Consider the following 23,707-nt stretch of genomic DNA (forward strand, 5'->3'; position numbering starts at 1 on the left):
TTGTGGCAAAATCTCCATACTTTCATGGAGATAAGCGTTCTCCAGGTCATCTGGCCATTCGTTACTTGACTCAAATTCCACCGGTAACAATCTTTTCTTGTCTTGTCTTCGTTTCTTTAAAGGAATGTATTCAATTAGATTAACATTTCTCGGTGGTGTAAAGATGTAAGCTTTTGATTTGATGCTGGTGAGAGAACGCGTCATCAGAATGAGAAGAAGTAGATAGAGTAGGCAAAGTGTAATGCTTGTAATCCACAAGTAGTGGCATCGGTATGGATTATGAGACTGACACCTCGAATATTCAGTCCCTCGGAGTTCTGCCACGGGCTTCATTCTGACTGAAGGAGGAGTGGAACAGGTGACGTTGGAATGAACCTTCACTGGTGGGTTCTGCACCCACTGCTTCAGATATGCAATATGACAGTCACAGTTCCAGGGATTGCTGTGCAGGCTAATCGTCCGCAAGTTAGGCATTTTGTCAAAAGTACCTGGAGCCACTGTGGTTAGTAAGTTGTTGTGCAGATAAAGCTCTGTCGTGCCTTCAGGAACAAGTGGTATTTCCCGTAGCTCTCTAAAGCTGCAGTTAATTGTCACACCCCGAGAAGAAGATGTACATTTGCAGTTTTCTGGGCACACTTCGGCAGTGGAGCTCCTCAAGAGGAAGAGCACGGCTAAACCTGGAGATAGTAGCATCCTGAAAGCCAGTTAATAAGACAGTGAGAGTCAGCAAATAGCCAAAACGTTTACATAAATCACAGAGTGCTTGTCAGAATGCAGAACATTTTGATCAAATTCTTTGGAGCTGCCTTGTTCTAGTGTCCTGCAGAATAGGTATGTTCTATCTTTAGCAACCTACTGTTAATCTGAAAATAAATGTAATAGAAAAGAACATTAATCACTTGGTACGTGAGGAAATATATATTATCAATATATTTTCATAATGTATATTCATTATGTGAATATTATGCCTCGGAAAGGTGACATCCATCATTAAGGATCCCCCCCCGGCACCCAGGGCAGTCCCTCTTCTCGTTGCTGCCATCAGGAAGAAGGTACAGGAGCCTGAAGGTGCACACTCAACGATTCAGAAACTCTTGCGTTATGTACCTGACTGCTCCAGCTTCCGGGGTTTAGACACTCTTAACTCTCCGGAATATGGATAGCTAGTATGGCCCCTTTAAAGATTCAGGAGCACCCCCTCTAAATGGTGGCCATGTTTTGATGCCAGGGTTTTCAGAATCAGGTTTATTATCACCGGCATGTGTTGTGAAATTTGTTAACTTAGCAGCAGCAGTTCAATGCAATACATGATAATATAGAAAGGGAAAAATAAATAAGTAAATCAATTACAGTAAGTGTGTGTACAACACACACACACACACACACACACACACACATATGTGTGTGTATGTGTGTGTATAATAGATTAAAAATAGTGCAAAACAGAAATATGAAAAAAAAAGTGAGGTAGTATTCCTGGGTTCAATGTCCTTTTAGAAATTGTACGGCAGAGGAGAAGAAGCTGTTCCTGAATCGCTGAGAGTGTGTACCTCCTTCCTGATGGTAATAATGAGAAGAAGGGTGATGGGAGTCCTTAATAATGCATGCCCCTCCCCATTCTGAGGCACCGCTCCTTGAAGATGTGTTGGAAACTACGATGTCTTGGAGTTTAATATATAAAGAGGATCTGAACTGAGGTTCAATGCCCAATTGTTTGGTTTACTTTGGGTTGCAGTCCAGCGTCTAGTTTAGAACCCTGTCCCCATTCGTGTCTTGTTTCATGTCTCGATTCTAGTCTCAGATACACCAGCATTTGGGTCCTAACCATCCTTGTCAAGGTCTCTCGTCACAGGAACAGCTTCTTCCCCTCTGCCATCGGATTTCTGAATGGGCATTGAGCCCATGAATACGACCTCACTACTTTTTTGCACTACTTATTTCATTTAACTATTTTACATATTTACAGTAATTCAGTCTTTATTATTATGTATCCCTCAATCGCAGGACTCTGCAGAAAGTAGTGCGGACAGCCCAATGCATCTGTGGATGTGAACTTCCCACTATTCAGGACATTTAGAGAGACAGGTGTGTAAAAAGGGCCTGAAGAATCACTGGGGACCCGAGTCACCCCAACCACAAACTGGTCCAGCTGCTACCCATCCAGGAAAAAGGGTCGGCACAACATTGTGGGCCAAAGGGCCTGTACTGTTCTATGTTCTATGAAATGGTACCACAGCATTAAAGCCAGGACCAACAGGCTCTGGGACAGCTTCTTCCACCAGGCCATCAGACTGATTAATTCACGCTGACACAATTGTATTTCTAAGCTACATCGACTGTTCTGTTGTACATCTTACTGTACATATTATTTATTACAAATCACTATAATTTGCACATTACACATTCAGACGGAGACGTAACGTGAAGATTTTTACTCCTCACTGATGTAAAGAATGTAAGAAATAAAGTCAATGCAGTTCCATAGAATTCAGTTCAATTCAATATTGATTGTACTGCAGCTGCAATAATAACAAATTTCATGACGTATGCCGATGATATTAAATCTGATTCTGATTCTGTTCTGAAAATTACATTTGAGAAAATCAACGTTTCTAAAGACAAAAGGGACTGCAGAAGAACTCAAGTGGGTCAATGGGACGTAAGAAATTTTTGATATTAGGACTTCTATACTGGGGGTGGAGATGGAAGACTGTGGCAGGTAACTGACAGGTGGAGGCAGACAAAGAGGAAGAGGGGCAAAACAACAGGTGGAGCAAGGTGGGGAAGGGGAATGTGGATGGGGGACCGCTGCTGCAGGGACCAATGCTTGTTTCGGATAAGGAAGGGAGTTGCAAATGGAAACCATTAGGGGAGAAGAGAGTTGCTTTCCTCTGCTCTAGAACAGATCCTGATGCAGGGTTTTGGCCCAAAATGTCAATGATTTCTTTCCTGTCTGATACTGCTTGACCTATTCCAGCAGACTGTGTGGAAGGGGAGGTGGAGGACGTGACACCTGTTAGTCCAAGTGACAACTGTAATGAAGGCTTGAAGAACAACACTCAACATTTTAGAACCAGCCCTTTCCCCTCTGCCATCAGATTTCTGAACAGTCCAGGAACCCACGAACACGACCTGTCTATTCCTCTTTCGCACTACCGTGTTCTCTGCTTTTTATTGTCACTTACAGTGAAATTTTAGGTCGTGCATTGTACTGCTGGCTTAAGATGGTGCTACCGAACGTGTGGCAGTCCACTGGTAGTTCAAAAGGCAAGAAATTCAACTAAAGTCATTACTAACCAAGTCCCGCTTGGCAGCGCAATAATATCAGCGCTGGACTCCGGAGCGAAGGTTCCCGAGTTCGAATCCAAGTCAGGTTGAGCGTCAAGCTCAAAACAAGAAATAAAACAAGAATAGCTTGCTACGGAAGCACCGTCAAAACAATAACACCACTGCCGTGTTAAAGGCTATTCTTCTTCTTCTTCATTATTAACAACACCTTATTTGAAGTAAGTTGTGGTAAATTAATACCAGAAACAATGAAGAGGTGAGCGAAAGCAAAGTGAGTTTGAAGGATGAGCTGTGCTGGTACACTGCGGAATTGACGCAGATGAGTGAGCTATTCGGAGAGGAGAAGATGAGACAGAAGAGTTCCGATACAACTGGCCCAGGTGCAAAGTTGGATCACTCTGGGCACTGAGCTGATTTGAAGAGTTTGAGAGCGGCTTCGGGTTGTGCGGCAAAATCTGGGCCCAGTGGGGGTTGCTGGGCGGCATGATCTAGGCCTTTCACTGCAGCAGCGAGGTACTATACACAATTCGGACAATTTAAATGCCAGCCCAGATAGACTGGTGTGGTGAACTACATATACCTGTCTGGACACGCCCCCCTGCTGACTGCTCCTGTGGCTCCTCCCACTGACCGTGGCTCCTCCCACAGGCCCCGGTATAAAGGCGATTGGGGCCTGAGCCCTGCCCTCAGTCTCCAGGATGTAGCACGGTGGTCAATTGCTGCTTGTTCTTTCTTCCAGTCAATAAAAGCCAGTATCTCGTCTCACGTCTCAGAGAGTTATTGATGGTGCATCAATTGGAAAAACAGGTTGTCAGGATTTTGATCACTCTCTGTGATGTTCACTGATCTCTCCATAGTGCTGAGGCTTTGACTGCCTCGGCTGCTGTGCTCTGTGCCTGCTAAAATGATCAGCTTATACCGAGGCTTTGGGCCTACTCCAGGCTGCTCTGGGATTTGGATTTAAGGACTCAATTTGGTTTGGGATGTTATTGCTGGTTTCTATTGTTTGCATGATTTGTCGTTTTCTCTTGCGTGTCAGGTGTTGGTATTTATTTTTATTTATTGGTTTCTTTTGGGTTTCTTTCTTTGTGGCTACCAGTAAGCAAACAAGTCTCAAGGTTGTAAAATTTATACATTCTTTGATAATAAATGCACTTTGAAACTTTGTACTGCTGTCACTAAACAACAGATTTTGTGACACGTCAATGATAAACCTGACTCGGATTCTAAGCAGTTCTGTAATGATTGTAGAACCCACTTTCAGGTGAGTAATGGGTATTGGGTGTCGTCTGGGCACAATGCTTGCATTTATCCAGTGCTAGTTTTATGACACCAGCCACAAGCTGAAAGGTTCCTTCCTTTGGCGCAGCCACCAGAAACAGGCCTTACATTTATTCACAAGCTTGCACTTGGGGACTGAACCCGATGGCTGGCACTGTAAAATGTTATGCCAACTGCTACGGTGCCATGCTGCCCTGATCATGACACAGTTCCTGCTTGTCCAGGTGACAACTGTAATGGAGTCAGAGGTGAGGGCCACTGCTTTGGTGCAGTATCTCCCTGATCCAGCTAGAGGTCTGTTCTCTGTCGCTAGGGAGCAACGTGAAGATCCTAAAGGAGCAGCAATATAACTCACTGTCTTCATTTAACAGCAACATACCACTCATGAGAAAACTGCTGACCTCACTAATCAGCGAGGTGTCATTTGTGAGTAGATTGCTGCTCTAGGTGGTGCCAGGGATCCAACTCAGGAATATCAAGAGAGCATGCTGGTGGAGAGATCCTCTCACCAGTGGAGTGATCTATGCTGATGCATGAATGAAATCACCGGAAAGAATTACTGGTAGATACAAAGCAAGCTTCTTTATCTGACAAAACAAGGTACAGCAGGCATCGTATGGAGACGCTTTTGGCCGAAAGGTCTCCTGGCCCAATGTGGGGCTCGATGTTTTATGTGCCAAACTCCATATTTACAATGTATGGACAATGCTTTCTTTGAAACCACATACAACCTTCACACTTCCTGATTCACATCCTGTGGTGAACTACATATACCAGTCTGGACACGCCCCCCCCCCCCCTCCCGACTGCTCCTGTGGCTCCTCCCACAGACCCCTGAATAAAGGTGATTGGAGGCACTGCTCCTCCCTCAGTCTCCAGGATGCTGTGTGATGGGCTCTTGCTGCTGACTGCTCTCTTCCAGCTAATAAAAGCCTATCTCTCGCCTCATGTCTCCGAGAGTTATTGATGGTGCATCACATCCACACCACAGACATCCAAATGAATTTTAATTGGCATTCTCTGGACTGGGATTCACAGCTTTTAGGAACCCACTGTTTGGAGCAGCACTCCAAATTAAATCCACAATACGCTTTCAGATGTGAAGACTGGTAGCCAAGGTCAAGTGCTAAATGTATATGTCCCAAACCCAAAAATGACTCTAACAATCTACCCGTGGGCAGATTGGCACATTGGTGGAGCAATTCTGGCCATAGGTAAATCTGCACACCAGTGGAGTGATCTACCTATGGACAGAACTGCGTGTCGATGGATTGATTCTGCCTGTGGGCAGATCTACCCGTCAGCGGAGTGATTCTACCTGTGGGCAGATTATTCTCCTACAAACACTAAAATGTTCATAGGAAAACTTGCCTCTGCTCTGCATGGCCCCTGCACTTCCTCAGTGTGAACAGAGCTCAGATTAGACAGAGAACCTACTCCGAGGTAAAGAGTGAATGCAGCAGAGGCCAGATAGACCCTGTAGATTCAACACTTGGCAACTGAGTTGGCCTTGGAATTGGATGTTGAAATAATGGGTAGAGTCCTGAGTCCAGGAGGGTCACTGGCTTGTGATCGTGCCGTATCCCTTGGGGTCACCTGATATCCCCTCTCTTGAAGTTCACTTTCCAGCAGAGCTGTTCAGTTGGTTCACGCAGCCTTGCTGTACAGCTACGTCGTGGTTTCCCGTGCCCCACAAACGACCAGGAGACGCAGAAGATTCTTCAAGAAGTGTTAAACTTTAATTTGCAAATCAAAGCTGAGACAGTCAGTGAGCTAGTCGCTGATTGCCCACCGATCCTTGTGCACAGCATTTTTTATAGCAATCTCCTGGTTTAGTTGCATTAGCATATCCAATCGGTCTACAGTTGCGTATCACCAGTACATCCGCCACTATTGTTTCTACCCATTGACTTAATCATGTTCTAATCTACATCTCTTAGCTACCTCTCATTAACACACCATTATCTTCTACATTCTTAAGATTTCATTCTCCTACTAAATTGGATACATGCATTGCAAATAGCAAACTCAAAGCTGACTACATCGTTTTGGTTACACAGCAAACAATGCAACTTTTATACTCCAATACTACCCAGTCTAGGTTGTCCCTGAAATTGGTCCTGGCTATTCAGGGTAACAGTTCCTATGAGAACATCAGAGCCTACCTCAATACCTGGGGAGCGGGATGAGTTCCCAAATACTATACCGTGGCCATTGTGTGGTCTCAGGCTAAGAGAGCAGCTTCCTCCTAGATCACTCCAGTGCAGTGCTAGAATATTTACACACACTTAAGGTCTGAAACTAAACAGGCAGATGTCAAGAAATTTAATTAACATATTACTTCCTGTGCTTTATTGTAAATAGTTCTCAAGGCACTAGCGATGTTCAAACATGTTCTTCATTTAGGGCAAAGAGCATGGTTCAAAACATGGAGAAAATTATATCGTTATGGCAAATACCAGCATTGTTTCAGACCATGTAGTAAAGAGAGGGTTAAAGAATTTTGGGAATCTAGATCCTTTCCAAACAAACTAATTTTGAGGCAGAGCCTGTGCAGGAGAGGCCTCTTCCCTCACTCAGCTGGGGGATGAGGTTCTTGATGTTCACTGAGGACTTTCTCCAGTATCCTTCTTCATCCTCCTGCTCTTTATCTAAAAATTAATTCAGTTGGTCAAAGTCCATCCCAAATTTAACACACACAAAATGCTAGAGGATCTCAACAGGTCTGGCAGCATCTATGGAAGTGAGTAGATGGTCGATGCCTCGGGCTGAGACCCTTCCTCAGGACTGAGAAGGAAGGGGGAAGATGCCAGGGGAGGGAAAAGGTGATAGGTGAGCCCAGGTGGGTGGGAAAGGCCAAAGGCTAGAGAGGAAAGAATCTGATAGGAGAGGAGAGTGGACTATCGGAGAAAGGGAAGGAGGGGGAACACCCAGGGGAAGTAATAGGCAGGTGAGAAGAGGTGAAAGGTCAGAGTGGGGATAGGTAAAGAGGAAGGGGGGGGGGAATTTTTTAACCGGGGAAGAAATTGATATTCATGCCATCAGGTTGGAGGCTATGCAGACAGATATCAGGAGTTGCTCCTCCACCCTGAGTGTGGCCTCCTCTTGGCACGAGAGGAGGCCATGGACCATTCCGAGCTGCTCCTACCGCGAAGCAGTTGAGAGTCAGCCATCTTGGTGAGTCTGAGTCACATGTGTAGCCCAAGTCAAGTCAGGACAACTGATTTCCCTTCCCCAAGAGAACATTAGCTAACAAGACAGGCAGCATTACAAGTTCAGAGTATTGCCCAAGACTAACAACAACCTGGTCCTTTCATCAATTCCATTAATGAAACCAACTTTTTCTTTTGAAAAGTTCTAGTGTTACCTAATGGCTGGAGTTTACATTCCTGCTACTGCCATGATAGGACTGAACTCTCGTCCCTCAGTCCGTGGTCCAGGACTCTGACTCCCCGCCAGTGATTTACTCCCCGCACAACGTTACACTACCGCTTTCCAGGCTGTGTTTCCTGTCCCTCTGCATTCAAAGTACATTTATTATCCAAATCTGTATACTATATACAACCTTGTGATTTGTCTCCTTACAGGCAGCCCCAAGGCAAAGAATCCTAATAGAATCCATTTAAAAAAAGACCATCAAACACCCAAAAAAAACCCACAAATCGCGTAAACAATAAAAGTAAGCAAATAACATTCAGAAGTGAAGTTCGCAAGAATGAGTCTAGAACCATGATGCCAGTCGACTTTCTGCGCTTTCTGTTGCCTTTGCTTGACAGGGTTGTGTTTAGAGTGCGTAAAGGTGAATTCTCCATAATGAAGGGTGGATACTCCTGATGCTGACAAAAGAGTATGGGCGTTAGGACACACTAAAGAACAGAGTCCTTGGTGTACATAGAAAAATAGAAAACCTACAGCACAATACAGGCCCTTCAGCCCACAAATTTGTGCCACAAATTTTCCTACCTTAGAGATACTAGGCCTACCCATAGTCCTCTATTTTTCTAAGCTCCATGTACCTATCCAAAAGTCTTGTAAAAGACCCTATCGTATCCGCTGAGGGTATGTCCAAGGATCCCTGAGGGTAGCGGCACAACGTTCCTAGTTCATAGTATTGTTCAAGTACGTATTTCTCACCGTGTACTATCTTGAGATTCGTTTGTTGCAGGTATTCACAGGAAAATAAGGAAATACAATAGAATTTATGAATATCTATACAGATACTGACAAGCATCCAATGTACAAAATTGTGCAAATAAAAAGCAAAAAAGTAGATAAATAACATTGAGAAACTGAGTTGTAGAACCCTTGAAAGTGAGTGAATGGGCTGTGGAGTCAGTTCAGAATTGAGGTGAGTGAAGGTATCCACGCTGGTTCAGGACCCCGATGGCTGTGGGGTAATAACTGTTCCTGAACGTGGTGGTGTGGGAGCTAAGGTTCCTGTACCTCCTGCCCGATGATAGTAGCAAGAAGCGAGCATGACCTGGATGACTGGGGTCTGACACAGATAGGTAAATGGGATGAAGATTGAATGAGGGTTACTTGTCTTTCTTAGTAGGGTCGTATCATATAAAAGCTGGTAAATGGGATTATCGCAGATGGTGCTTGAGAGTTGGTTTGGATTTAATGGTATGACCCTGACATTAATATAAAACAGAAGTTAGATCACAGCTGGAGTACCACGTGTACTTCTGCTTGCCACGCTTTATACGTTAGCAGAAGAGATTTTGCGATGAGGTTTTGAGCTTTTCCGAGAATTTCAGCTATGAGGAAACTGGACTGACCAGGTTGAAATGTGCGCCCATGGGAAATATTGAAACCGTACGAATCAGCTGACAAGTACCCGACAGGAAAGAGCTTGCTGGCTCAGGTCACGGCAAGGTTAAGCAATAGAAATTGTGTTGTTCTGTGGTTGTTAGAACAGCTGCGTTTCAGGAACCAGGGAATTACTGCAGTTCTGGCCGTTCACCAGTAGGTGTCAGCAACTGATGCACAAAGACAGGGAAGTGAACTGATTACATACTTACTGGGATTCGTACCTCATTGGATATTTGGCGGACGCACAGCATTTAGCTCATTGGCAGGGACGTGAAAACTGAAAGAGAAGGGTACAACTGTAAGAGCAAGATTACTTAATCTGTCTACATCAAGCAATTGCGTTTCGCTACAAAATAAGGAGATTCTGGTTTGCTGCCGTTAACAAAAAAAAGTCTTTAGCTAGGAATGCCTGTTGAGGTCCATTGTAAACATAGGGGGCAGAGGAATAAATTGTTCCACAAACCAGTCGTAGCCATAACAACAACACCTACAACGGTCCACTGCTGCTAAATAGAAATACGAAGAGTATTACAGAAACTAAATACTAGATTAATAGTGAGAAAACACCTCACTATTATTTTAAATACCCGCTGTGGAATTTGGAAGGTTTTTGAGCAGCCTAACTAAAAGCTGAAGCTCTCAACTCTGGTCACCCAAAGCCACCAGAAAGTCCTTTCACATTGTGAGTGAAGTGGGATGTTCTTGTTAGACTGAAGTTGTTCTATGGTACTTAGAGTCGGGAGATTTGAACTCTAGTTGACGTGAGTGTAAATAAGCATTGCACAAGTTATTCAATCAATTAATCAAAAATACATTTATTATCAAAGAATGTATCAATTATACACCTTGAGATTTGTTGGCTTTCAGGCAGTAGCAAAGCAAGAAACCCGAAGAACCCAGTTTTAAAAAAACAGACCGTAACCACTGTGCAGAAAAAGAGGGGGAAAAAAATCACACATTGTGCAAACAGTAGACGTAAACAACAGCATTTCGAACCAGACAGAGTCCTTGGATCTGCTCCCCAGAACAGTTGGAGTAGTAGGCCCAAGCCTTGATTTCAGTTCATCATGTTAGCGGGGCAAAAGTGCTGCTAAACTCGCAGAGCCGATATCCACCTGAGAGAGGAATGAACATTGCAGGAGAGCGAGCAGAATCAGCCCAACACTCACCTCCACACTCAGGCTTTCCAGTCTACCTGGGCTGGCGTTTCAATGATCTCAGCACTCTAGACCCAGGTCCCGGTGCAGTGACACACCTGCCCAAAGCCGTTCTTGATCTCACCAAATTGGCTTGGTTCTTGGAGCGATCCAACCTCACATCCAGGCTAGGTGGGCGGGCATCAAAACTCTAACGTAGGTTTGAGTAAGTTTTATGAGCCTGAGGCCAGTTACTGACTTAGATCATGATCAAAATCCATATGGTCCAATTCCACTTTTAATGCAATATCAGCCGGAAATAAATGCTAGCTTATTATGGTCTCCTCCAAGAGGCCTTGTCATGATTTGGAGGATTGCATGCCTCAGTGACCTGGAGGGCTATATTGGCTGGAGTTAGGGCTTTATTCGTTGGCTCTTGGAAGGGTTACCCATGCCGAACAGGTCATAGGGTAGAGGCCAGACTAAGAGCGGTCCACTGGTCCTCCAGGTTTAGGAATTCAGCTCAGGGCTAACGACTCTGGCTGGTAAAACAAAACTGTTATGGAGACAGCAATGAAGAATCCTTCTACATCTGAGTGGCCAACAGTCAGAGATGGAGGGTCTTCATTGCTGCCCTAAACAGCAGCAGTGAAATGGGCACTAAGATAAATTCCTGCCCGCTATGCAGATGATATTTAGGATGGCAATGAAGGTCTTCCAGGTCTATCTCTACAGGAGGATTCTTCATTGCTGTCTCCATAACAATTGCTATTTTGACCAGTCAGGGTTGTTAGCCCTGAGCTGAACCCCTGAACCTGGAGGACTGGTGGGCCACCCTTAATCTGGCCTCTACCCTTTGACCTGTTTGGCTTGGATGACCCTACATAGCTCTCCGGGTCATTGAGGCAGGCAAAACCTCCAAACCATGACAAGGTTGTGAACCTCTTGGAGGAGCCCATAACACGCTAGTATTTATTTCTGGTTGAAATTGCACAAGGCCCTGACTCCAGCCAACATAGCTCTCCAGGTCATCGAGGCATGAAAGCCTCCAAACCCTACGACAAGGTTGTAGTCCTCCTGGAGGCAAGCTTGTTATGGTCTGGGTAAAATTGAATTTGCCATGCTTTTGAATCATTAATTCTACCTCGAAGGTTGTTGTCACTTTAGAATTTCTTTTTGCACTGGTGCAGTCTGCACGACTATCCTTTGCAGCGTTCCGTTTTAAGCATGCATTACTGTACTTACTGTTGTGTGTTTTATTATCATCTATAATATTTACTCTGTGGCCTTCATGCAAAGTGAAGAATTTCATTGTGTGATGAATAGTCATTGTCCAGGGCCCAGGGGCATTTTTGCTGAGCTCAGCTTTTGAACACAGCAGCTGGCTCTTCCAGGGGCCAAAGAGTTGTTTTTGAGCAAGTTAAGCTCCCAACCAATATTCCTTGTTCAGCTACTTGTCATAAACGAGAACCAGCCTTCGGCTCTAAATGTAAATTGCAAGCAATAAGCAGTCTGAAGCTTTGCGAACAAACAGCTCCCTGCAGAGCACAGGCCTCTGGCCCTCATCATGGGGCTGGCTGCTCAGGAAATGCAGTGCAAGACAATGGGGTTATGTTAATTGGCCTGCATCAAACCAGGCAACACTGGCTAAGTTATTTAGTTCAAAGAAGCTTGCAGACTTGACTGATACTATCACTTAGCACATGAAGTATCAAGATTGTTTAATGTCATTTCCTATACACAAGGGTAAGGAGAATGAAATGATTACTACTCCAGATCTGATGCAGCACAAAATAGTTTTTGATTCCCCTTCTCTGAGAAAGATTGTGTGCATTCACCCTATTAATGCCCCTCATGATTTTATGCACCTCCATAAGGTCACCTCTCAGTCTCCTATGCTCCAAGGAATAAAGGACTAACCAGCCCATCCTCTCCATATAACTCAGGTCCTTAAGTTCTGGCAACGTTCTCATCAAACTTCTTTGCACTTTTTCCAGATTAAAGACAGATTTCCTATAAGAAGATAACCAAAACCATGCACAATACACCAGGTGTCACTTCACCAATGTTCTTGTACAGTTACAACATAACATCCCAGCTCCTATACTCCATAGCCAGACTGATAAAGACCAGCATGTCAAGAGTCTTCTTCACCACCCTATCCACTTGTGACATCACTTTCAGAGAACTATGTACTTGTACCTCCACTCTACTACGTTCCTTAAGGCTTTACTGTTGTGACGTGATCAAAATCACCAGAGAAGCCAGCAGATATAGAAGTGCTTTATTCAATAAAAACAAGCACAGGGATCATATTGAGACACCCTTGGAGGAAGAGGCCTCCCGAGCCAATATTACATGATATTTTTGTATGCTAAAGGTCGAAGTTAACTGCAGGACAATTCTATAGTTACATTGTATCTACAATGCTTCCTTTGAACTACATGTAGTTTTCACACAACTTCTTCTTCGCACCAACACTACAGACACCCAAAATGAATGTTAATCAGCATTGTCTGGTTTGCAATCATCTCCAATGTACAGATCCCTGTAAACTATTGTTCGGTGCTACATTTAAAATTTAACGTACAATCCATGCTCATGTTTGAAGATTGGTTGCTGGTAAAATTATTATTTGCGATATAGCCTAACTCCAGAATATGCCCTAACATTACTGCTCACTGTGGAAACCGTACCCCGGTTTGACTTACCAAAATATAGTACCTCACACTTATCTGAAGTGAATTGCCATTTGCCATTCTTCGGTCAATTTTCTGAGCTGATCAAGATCCTACGTAAACTTTGGTAAACTTTTTTACTGGTGCAATTTAGTATCATCAACAAGCTTGCTAGTCTTGGATTACACATTCACATCCAGTCTACTTATTTAACTGACAATGAGTCCAGCACCACTCCCCATGGCACATTACAGTTACAGTCTCCAGTCCAAGAAACACACTTGCTGATCACTTTAAAGTAATGTTATTGGCCATAAAGTGTTGTGGGAGTTGGAGAGAAAATCATAACGTGAAGTGTCGGGGACGGAGTCAGGTAAACAAATAGCCGCAAAACGGGGAGTGGAGAGAAAGAGTCGAAGGGAAAATGTTTAACAGAGAAGAATAAAGAACAATTCCTTTCTTTCCCTTGACTAATGGTTGCTAGAAAGTACTAAAGATTCAAAGATTATAATTGCTCATCTCAAAGTATATTGCAGTTCATTCTTTACTCGTGTATTGTCCCCTGGCATCTTGTTTTGTGATTTCCTTCATGATAGAGGAAGGTCAAATTACTTTCCTTTCTTGGGCCCCTCACGAAGGACACTTTAGTCAGTTCAAAACAGATGAAGTGTGGACTTCCCGCTTCTGTACACCAGCCTGCTTTTGACGTATTTGCTGAGTCATTAAGGAAACTGTTTCCTGAATGGGTGAAGGCGTACCCTCCAGCCCTGAGGCACTCATGCCATAAGTGAAGTTTGCTATTCCTAAAATAAAAGCTAATACTTAATGTGGATCCTTTCTCATTCCTGATCGCACCTCTTTGGAGTTAATCAGCAAAGTCTGATAGGTCATACATCATAAAAGAGATTTTTTTAAAAATAAAAAAAATGTCAACCCCCTACCAACTACCAAAGAAAAAAGCTGATGGATGATAATGGATAATTAGAAAAAAAACATATTCGCTTAAGAAGAGAAGATAAAAATGTACAGAAAAGTGTGTGCACTGTTAAACTTTATAAATTGGAAAAGTAATTTAGGAAAGGTCCCCAGATATCATAAAAAGATTGTTTCGAATTTAAGACTGAGCAGCGGATCTTTTCTAAATTTAAATAAGACATAATATCACGTAGCCATTGAAGATGTGTAGGAGGGGTAGACTCCTTCCATTTAAGCAAGATTGCTCTCCTTGCTAAAAGAGAGGTAAAAACTAAAACCTCTAGGTTAGGAGTATTTAAAGTTAAATCTTCATTTGCAATAATACCAAACAAGGCAGTAAGGGGATTTGGGTCAAATTGGACCCTAAAAAGTTGTAAGAAGGTATGGAATACTTCCCGCCAAAACTTTTCAATTTTAAGGCAAAACCAAAACATATGAATTAAAGAGGCATCAGCAGAGTTGCATTTATTACAAAGTAGAGAAACATTCGGATAAAAACTGGACAGCTTCTGTTTAGAAATGTAAGCTCTATGAACCACTTTAAATTGTAGAAGAGAATGATGAGCACAGAAAGATGATTTATTAACCCGTTTAAGAATTTTATTCCATCTATCATCAGAAATCTGACAATTTAGTTCATCCTCCTAAGCTTTTTTTATTTTATGTAAAAAGTCTTGTCTAGAATCAATCAACAAGTTATAGATACCAGTAATAGAACCATTAACAAAAGGTTTTAAATTTAAAAGATCGTCCAGTAAATTTTTATCAGGACCTATAGGAAAAGTAGTTAATTGGAAATGTAAGAAATCTCTAATTTGAAGGTATCTGTAAAAATGTGTTTTTGGGAGTGCAAATTTAGTTGACAATTGGTCAAATGAAGTAAGAGATCCTGAGATAAACAGGTCCCAAAAACACTTAATACCTAGTTCATCCCAATCCTTAAAGACTTTGTCAGTCATGGAAGGGATAAAAAAATAATTAAGGAGAATGGGAGATGATAATGAAAAATTCGCTAAACCAAAAAGTTTCCTAAATTGAGACCAAATCCTTAAAGTTTACTTAGCAATTATGTTATCTGTTATTTTATTTGCTGCAAATGAAGAGTATGATCCAAGAAGAGAAACAATAGAGGAATTTTTTACAGAATTAACTTCTAAGGAGACCCATGATGGGCAATCTTTACGATAAATATAATAGGACCAGAAAGTAATATTCCTTATATTGGCAGCCCAATAGTAAAAATAGTAAAACTGGGTAGGGCTATTCCACCCATCTCTTTATTTCTTTGTAGGTAAACTTTACTTAAACGAGCTTGTTTATTATTCCAAATATAAGATGTTAAAATTGAATCTAAAGAATCAAAGTAGGTCTTAGGAATAAAAATAGGTAAGGCCTGAAAAAGATATAAAAATTTAGGAAGAATCTTCATTTTAGTCGAATTAATTCGGCCAATTAGGGATAAAGAAAGAGGAGACCATTTAGAAAGCGTCTTTTTCACATAATTCAATAAGGGGTTTAGGTTTTCTTTAAATAAATTCTTGAAGTTTTTAGTAATTGTTACACCTAGATATGTAAATTGACTTGTAACAACTTGGAATGGAAATTTGGCATTTGATGACATTAGGTCATTTAAAGGAAATAGCTCACTTTAATGTAAAAAAATCTCTTTTATGATGTATGACCTATCTTTAAATGTTTGATTACAGAGTGGTATACCTTTATGTGATATGCCAGAACATTTTGATCAATTTTATTACAATATATGAATGTACACAAGTTATGTTGAGATGTATCTATGTGTTGCACCCTGTAAATCTTGTTTTTTTTCTTCTGAATAAAAATATTGTAAAAAGAAAAGAAAAGCAAAGTTTGCCAATTCAGAGGATGTTTTCAATTTAATTCATTGTAGCCATGATGATTGCGAGCTGGGGAATGACAGTGCGCTGGGGAAATGATCGCAAGCTGTGGGATAAACAGCGAGCTGAAGGCCGTACTGACACAAGCACATTGCTGGGGGAAAGAAAAGGCAGAGGATGTTCAGATCTGTAATGAGTTGGGAATGGAAAGGGATTTAGAAGAGCTTGGCTCGGCAGTGTAGATTGAATATTTTGCTTTTCCTGTGAATTAAATAAACCCGGTTATTCCCCAATGTGCATCATCCTTATGGGAACAATGTCTCCTGGGTGGAAATGCAATGTCTAGCCTTGCGAATGAAGTGACTACCATGCTCCATGCTTTTGGACTGTGAGCTTTCATCTCGAGATTTTATTTCTCTACAAGCTCCTGCTTTAAGTAATTTAATGGAGACTCAAAACACCAGCGATGCTGGAATCTGGAGCAGCAAACAATCTGTTGGAAGAATGCAGCAGGTCAAGCAGGAAAGAAATTGTCGACGTTTCATGTTGAAACACATCATCAGGACAATAATTTGATCATTAGCTTTATCCATTATTTCCCTGCTGATACTTCCAATACCTCTTACTGATTGTTTTGAGCACATAAAAGTGAGCTTGGAATTAAAGAGAAGCCAAGATCAAGTTCAAAATTAGCTGGCTCAGATATCACACATGCTCTCAAAGTTTAAGTTCCACATTTGGTAGCTATGGAGTTTATGTCAGAGCAATTTATTTTTCTGTACGAGTAACTAAGGTGAAAACCACTATTATTCCATGAAAAATGCATTTTAAAACTATTCCATAAGACCATAAGACACAGGAGCAGAATTAGGCCATTTGGCCCATTGAGTCTCCTCTGCCATTTGAACAAAGCTGATCCATTTCCATCTCAAGCCCAATCTCCTGCATTTTCCCCGTAACCTTTCATGACCTGACTAATCGAGAACCTATCCACTTCCACTTCCACAGCCAAAACTGGCACCCAATTTCACAGATTCACCACCCTTTGGCTAAAGAAATTCCTCCTCACCTCCATTCTAAATGGATGTCCCTCTATTCTGAGATTGTGCCCTCTGGTCCTAGACTCCCCTACTATAAGGAAAGTCCTCTCCACATCCACTCTATCTAGGCCTTTCAACATTCCATAAATTTTGATGAGATCCCCCCCCTCGTTCTTCTAAATTCCAGAGAGTACAGGCCCAGAGCCACCAATCACTTCTCATATGATAAGCCTTTCATTCCTGGGATCGTTTTCATTAACCTCCGTTGAACTCTTTCCCATGTCAACACATCCTTTCTTGGATAAGGGGCCCAAAGCTGCTCACAATACTCCAAGTGAGGCCTCAGCAGTGCTTTATAAAGTCTCACCATTGCATCCTTGCTTTTATATTCTAGTCCTCTTGAAATGACTGCTAACATCGCACTCCAAGATGCTAATTGTAACGAATGCCTTATTTCTGGAAGTGACTCTCAAAGTACGCTGGTGTTAAGTTACAATGGGAACGATAAGGTGAAGTGAGATAGACAATGAGAAACATTTAATGCTGTTAAGGCAGTAATTTGATGTCAAAACCACAGCTTTGCCATTTTTAAAATTACTTACACCTCTGTGTCCAAAACATCTAATAGATGAGCTTCTTAATATTCCAGTTGCATATATTGAGATAACTCAGTGCATCAAGCTAGCTCTGACCAGTTTAGTGGGTCATGTAGTTGAAATGAGATAGGAACAAAAACATATTCACTGGCCACTTTATTAGGTGCAGGAGTGGAGTGCAATGTGGTGTACAGCTGCTGTAGCCCATCCACTTCAAGGGTCAACATTGAGAGACGCTCTTCCTCACACCTTCCTGTCATTCCCCCTGTCGTCTTCCTGTCAGCTTGAAGCGGTCTGGCCATCCTCCCCTGACCTGTCTCATCAGTAAGGCCCACAGAGCTGCTGCTTGCTAGATTTTTATTGTTCTGCACACCATTCTCTGTAAACTCTAGAGACTGTTGTGTGTGAAAACCCCAGGATATCAGCAGTTTCTGAGGTATCAAACCATCTGGTACCAACAATAATTCAACAGTCAAAGTCACTTAGATGTCATTTTGATGTCTGCTCCAAACAACAACTGAGCCTCTTGACCATGTCTGCATGCTTTTATGAACTGAGTTGCAGCCGTATAATTGGCTGATTATATATTTGCATTAGCGAGCTGATGTACATCTAACAAAGTGACCACTGACTGTATTTTTATCAGTTATAAGTTATAACTTATAAGTTAACCTTATAAAATAATTTGGATCATTCCTGCATCTGTCAGGACTCTTTTTGCTATTACTGGGTCATCCCAATATTGGGAGTTCTGCATTCAACGATTGAAAGTGAGGCACCTTCTTGGTGGCTACTTGGTTCTAGTGAGGTTGGGCCCAGGCCTGCAATGACTCAGACTCTTCGTGACCAAATCTTGGTGTTCAGAAAATCTACTCTTTTGTATCATAATTATTGCTGTCTAGAAAAACAGGTCATTTTAAAGATTTCTTTTGTTTTAAATCTGAACATTGCATACACTTGGAAGGAAAGGGGAAAGACAAAAACTAGCCTTCCAACCTGATGGGCTTTCGACTTCACATGGGACTGTGAAACTGCTAGAATAGTTCAGCCTCATTTCTTCGCAGGAGGATTGAAATGCTCAAGGCACAAAGCCATTGTCATATAAAATATTCATCCTTCCATTGGTATAAAAAAATGCAAATTTCCTTCCATAAATTCTTGACTAACAGATGTGTACAAATAACAGAATGTATCAGCGAATGTACAACTGATATCAAAGTGATTGTCCAACTTTTTCACACACAGTTTTTCCAGGTGGTTCAGCCCCCTCTTCTTCTTCTCACACTAATTCTTCATGAGGGTTAATATCGATTAGCTCATCCTGCACTCTAAAAGATTCATGGTGGTGAAAGGGCGTTCCTCTCATGGAAGTTTTATTCCTGCCAAAGCAGGCTATTTTGTGAGGTTTATCCCTTGGCAATTTAGTGTTCTCTCCTTTCTGTTTCATTTCCACGAAAAAACACATTTTTAAAACTATTCCATAGGACTGTAAGACACAGGAACAGAATTAGGCCATTCAGCCCATCAAATCTGTTTCGCCATTTGATCATGGCTGATCCATTTCTCTCTCAAGTCCATTCTCCTGCCTTCTCCCCATATCCTTTCACACCCTGACTAATCGTGAACCTATCAACCTTACAGCATAGAAAGAGGCTCTACGGCCTCTGAACAGTTTTTCTGCCTAGTCCCATCAACCGGCCTTTGGACCGTAGCCCTCCATACCCCTCCCATCCATGTACTTATCCGAACTTCTGCTAAATGTTGCAATTGGACCTGCATCCAGCTCATTCCACACTCACACCACCCTCTGAGTGAAGAAGCTCCCACCCAGGTTCTCTTTAAAGATTTCACTTTCTCTTCAGCAAGGATTTATCTTGAATTTCATCAATTGGATGAACTATAATAGTGATCTATTGTCAATGCAACAGCAAAATAAAGAATATCAAATAAATAAAAAACACAAAATGCTGGCAGAACTCAGCAGGCCAGACAGCATCTATGGGAGGAGGTAGTGACGTCGTTTCGGGCCGAAACCCTTCATCAGGAGGGTCATATAAACATGTCAAATAAACATATTTTAGAACAATGCCAAGTGCAATTGTAGGTAAAAGGTTCTCCATATTGTAAGGCCAGATAGTTAATGCACGTACCTTTATATCTCACCAAAGCTTGCAAAGTTGCCAAGTGATTATTCTGCATTCTCCACCGATGAACAATTTATATCTCCCCAGTAGTTGGTCTCTCAATCAAATCAGTGATATACTTTAGTTAGCATGTCTAAGAGACCAATTTAGTCGAGTGTTTTTACACTTTGCAAACGTGCAGTAAATATCGTAATCACCAAAGCGACCAGCCAGCTGCAACAATCTAATAAGCAAAAGCAAACCACGTGATCACGGTGAACTTAATGTTTTTGGAAGATAAGAATTCTCTGGTGAATTATTTAAACCACTTCCAGCTTTTTAAAAAATGAGGCAATTCGAATGCAGTATATTGTTAAGGTTAAACCAGTAAACCATTTTGAATTACTGTTGAATTGCCATCTTTACTTCACAAAAAGGAGAAAATATATATTCATGCTATATTACAAAGTATAATGTGTCTAAGTATATTACTTACAAACTACTCTCGGTGGCCACTTTATTAGGTACACCTGTGCACCTGCTCATTAAAGCGAATATCAGATCATCCATCATGCAACAGCAACTCAATGCTTAGAAGCCTGCAGACATGGTCATGAGGTTCAGTCGTTCAGACCAAACATCAGAAAAGTGATCTAAGTGGCTTTGACCGTGAAATTGTTGGTTGGTGTCTGACGGGGTGGTTTGAGTATCTCAGAAACTGCTGATGCCTTGAAATTGTCATGCACAACAGACTCTAGAGCTTACAGAGGATGGTGCAAAAACAAAGAAAGAACTCAGTGAGCAAGAGCTCTGCGGGTGAAAGCGTTTTGTTAATGAGCGAGGTCAATGGAGAAAGGCCAGACCGGTTCAAACCGATGGGAAAGTAACAGGAACTCAAGTAACAATGCATTACAACAGTGGTGTGCAGAGGAGTACAATATGTCAAGTCTTGAAGAGGATGGGCTACCGCAGCAGAATACACTCTGGCCACAGGAAGGACCAAATGAAGAGGCTACTGAGAGTACGCACATGATATAATTGTATTAACCGCCAAGTTGAGTGACAGCAAGGCTCAGGACAAATGATGATTCCAATGCAGAGTTAAGTTAATCACAGATTAGAGAAACATGTACTGTAGCTGAAGAGACATATAGCAAAACGTCAACGTTACTAATAAAAACATGTTCCACAAACCACATTGAAACTGCTTTGAACTTTGTCTCCCTCTCCTGGCGAATTGGAGAGACTGCATGTCAAGACGATTACGTTTAATTTTGAAGATGCTCTCCAATAACATAGAATATAGAAATCTCTTAGTATCTTTCCTATCGGTTAGTCCTGATGAAGGGTCTCGGCCCGAAACGTCGACAGTGCTTCTCCTTATAGATGCTGCCTGGCCTACTGTGTTCCACCAGGATTTTGTGTGTGTTGTATAGAACATAGAAATCTACAGCACATTACAGGCCCTTTGGCCCACAAAGTTGTGCTGACCATGTAACCTACTCTAGAAACTGCCTAGAATTTCCCTGGCAAATAGCCCTCTAATTTTCTAAACTCCTATCTAAGAGGCTCTTAAAAGACATTGTCATTGGCAATGTTGTCAAGAATCCTCTTACAACACTGTCGACATTTCGGGCCGAGACCCTTCCTGATGAAGGGTCTCGGCCTGAAACGTCGACAGTGCTTCTCCCTATAGATGCTGCCTGGCCTGCTGCGTTCCACCAGCATTTTGTGTGTGTGTTGCTTGAATTTCCAGCATCTGCAGATTTCCTCGTGTTTGCCTCTTACAACAAACACTGCCTTCTTTCCTTTTTAATCACTTCTAGGAAAAAGCATTTCCCACTTCGGGAGTCAGATTAAGATTATCACTGCAACGCCATTTGTATTTTTGGGGTGTTCCAATTTTTAAAAGATAATGCTATTATTTAGGGGCAGAACAGACTGTTTGTAGATAACCAGATGCAGTAAGGAGGAAATTTAATTCCATTTTATAGGCAAAGTTAAATTACGTTTGGTAAACATATTCACTCTCTCCCAATCCTCAGTCATTTCCGTTTCGAAACTCTATCCTGAATTTGCTGGATGTCTTCCCACTTTGTTTCCAGTCCTGAAGAAAGATCTCAGCCCGAAATGTTGACTGTTCATTCATTTCCATAGATGGTGCCTGACCTGCTGAGTTCCTCCAGCATTTTGTATTTTGCTTTCTGTTATAAGTAAAATTTCCATCCCATGGTCAAGCAGGACCCTGGTGCAGTTTTAACAGCCCTCTGGGCAGCTTTTGCATCATGAATGCTCCGTTCAATCTAACCTGTGGGAAGAGGCCCAAAAATTTAAGTGTGCAAATTCAATTCGAAATAAAAAAACAAAAATGCTGGAAATTCTCAGTAGGTCGAACAGAAATTAGCATTTCATATTAACTCTATTTCTCTCCCCACAGAGGCTTCATGACCTGCTGAGTATTTACAACTTTTCTTTCTGTTCCATCCTCCAAGAGGACGACAACCTTGCTGTGGTTTGTAAGCTTGCGTGCCTCAATGACCCAGAGAGCTCTGTTGGCTGGATTCAGGTTTGGTGCTTGGTAGGGTCACCCATGCCAAACAGGTCGAAGGGTAGAGGTCAGATGAAGAGTGGTCTACCCGTCTTCCAGGTTTGAGGGCTGAGCTTAGGGCTAACAACCATGACTGGTAAAACAAAATCGTTATGGAAACAGGAATGAAGGTTCCTTCAACTTCGTAATATTCCTGAGTCTTCTCCTGGGACTTGCATGACCGACAGCAGTGAAAACTGAGAGGAAGCTGCTGACACGATGAAGGAAGCCCTGAACGCTGCCAGAGATGGAGGACACCCATGATGCCCTAACCACCAGTGGTGTAACAGGCAGTAAGTAAGTTCCTTTTACACAGGTCTGGAAATTACTTGCCTGCCTGCCACATCACCTACCTCGCCGTCGACGGGACATTGACAAGCGCTTCAGATGAGGAGCAGGCCGGCTTTCAAAAGTAGACCACACTCTCACTTCAACAGATTTTAAACTCCTCCGGTTAACAGGGGCTCCCAACCTCTTTTATGCCATGGACCCCTACCATCAACCGAGGGGTCCGTGGACCCCTGCTCTAGTACAAGTGGGTTGGTTGGACTTACCGGAATAGAAAATAAATCTCTTTGTTCTATCATGACTTCAAGCTGTGTCTGAGTACTGATGGTGACATCGGCATTGGTTACGTCAGGCAGCTGTAAAAAGCTGGTGTTAAGTCCATTGTATATCTGGATAAGGCCTCTATTGGAAATTTCATAATTTCACATGACAAGGGGAGATGATTCAGTCAGTCAAGACTGTGTTGGCTCCTACAACAATTCCATTCCTCTAATATTTCTTTGTAACTTACCATCTTTCACTTGCTCCCCAGCTCCACAATGGCTCTCCTACTATTCAGCTGCACTGCAGATACCTTACAGATACCAGGCAGCAAATCTTTAACTTGTCAGAAGGAACTAGAGCCTCTGGGAAGTCAGGATGAAACCAAGTTGCAGAAGACATGAGACAGCTACTCTACCTGCTCAGCTTCCGTGTCAACCCACTTATTTTAACTAAAATTTCAACAGATACATGGTGATGAATATTTTCAATGTACTATACTGCAAAAAAAATTGGATATTACAGCAATGCCCCACCCCCAACCCAAAAGAGAAAATAAATTCACTGAGAAGATAAATTCATTTTGGAAGAAGAGAGCTATACCAGGTTAGATGCCAGCTGTTGGATCTCTGTTTATTTTTTGATCCCTAGGGTTCTTCCGGGAGTCAGGAATGATGAGCAGACATAATTCTAATGATCGTTAATTTTAGAGTACAAACAAACACACAAATGCTAAGTAAATGAAATTAAGAGGTGAGAAATGATGCGAAGAGGCAAGCAAAT

At 42.2% G+C, this 23,707-nt stretch overlaps 1 long non-coding RNA gene across 1 annotated transcript; it reads right to left on the reverse strand.

Annotated features, from left to right (window-relative positions):
* Window positions 1-708: 708 nt before the first annotated feature.
* Window positions 709-19,992, reverse strand: LOC140741773 (uncharacterized). The gene is made up of 3 exons (XR_012102133.1): window positions 19,816-19,992; window positions 9,594-9,661; window positions 709-863 (listed from the first exon to the last, which is right to left on the reverse strand). It is a non-coding gene; the product is annotated as an uncharacterized lncRNA (long non-coding RNA).
* Between the last annotated feature and the right edge of the window lie 3,715 nt (window positions 19,993-23,707).

The sequence above is a fragment of the Hemitrygon akajei genome, chromosome 19 (genome assembly GCF_048418815.1).
Source record: "Hemitrygon akajei chromosome 19, sHemAka1.3, whole genome shotgun sequence".
Lineage (NCBI taxonomy): Eukaryota > Metazoa > Chordata > Chondrichthyes > Myliobatiformes > Dasyatidae > Hemitrygon > Hemitrygon akajei.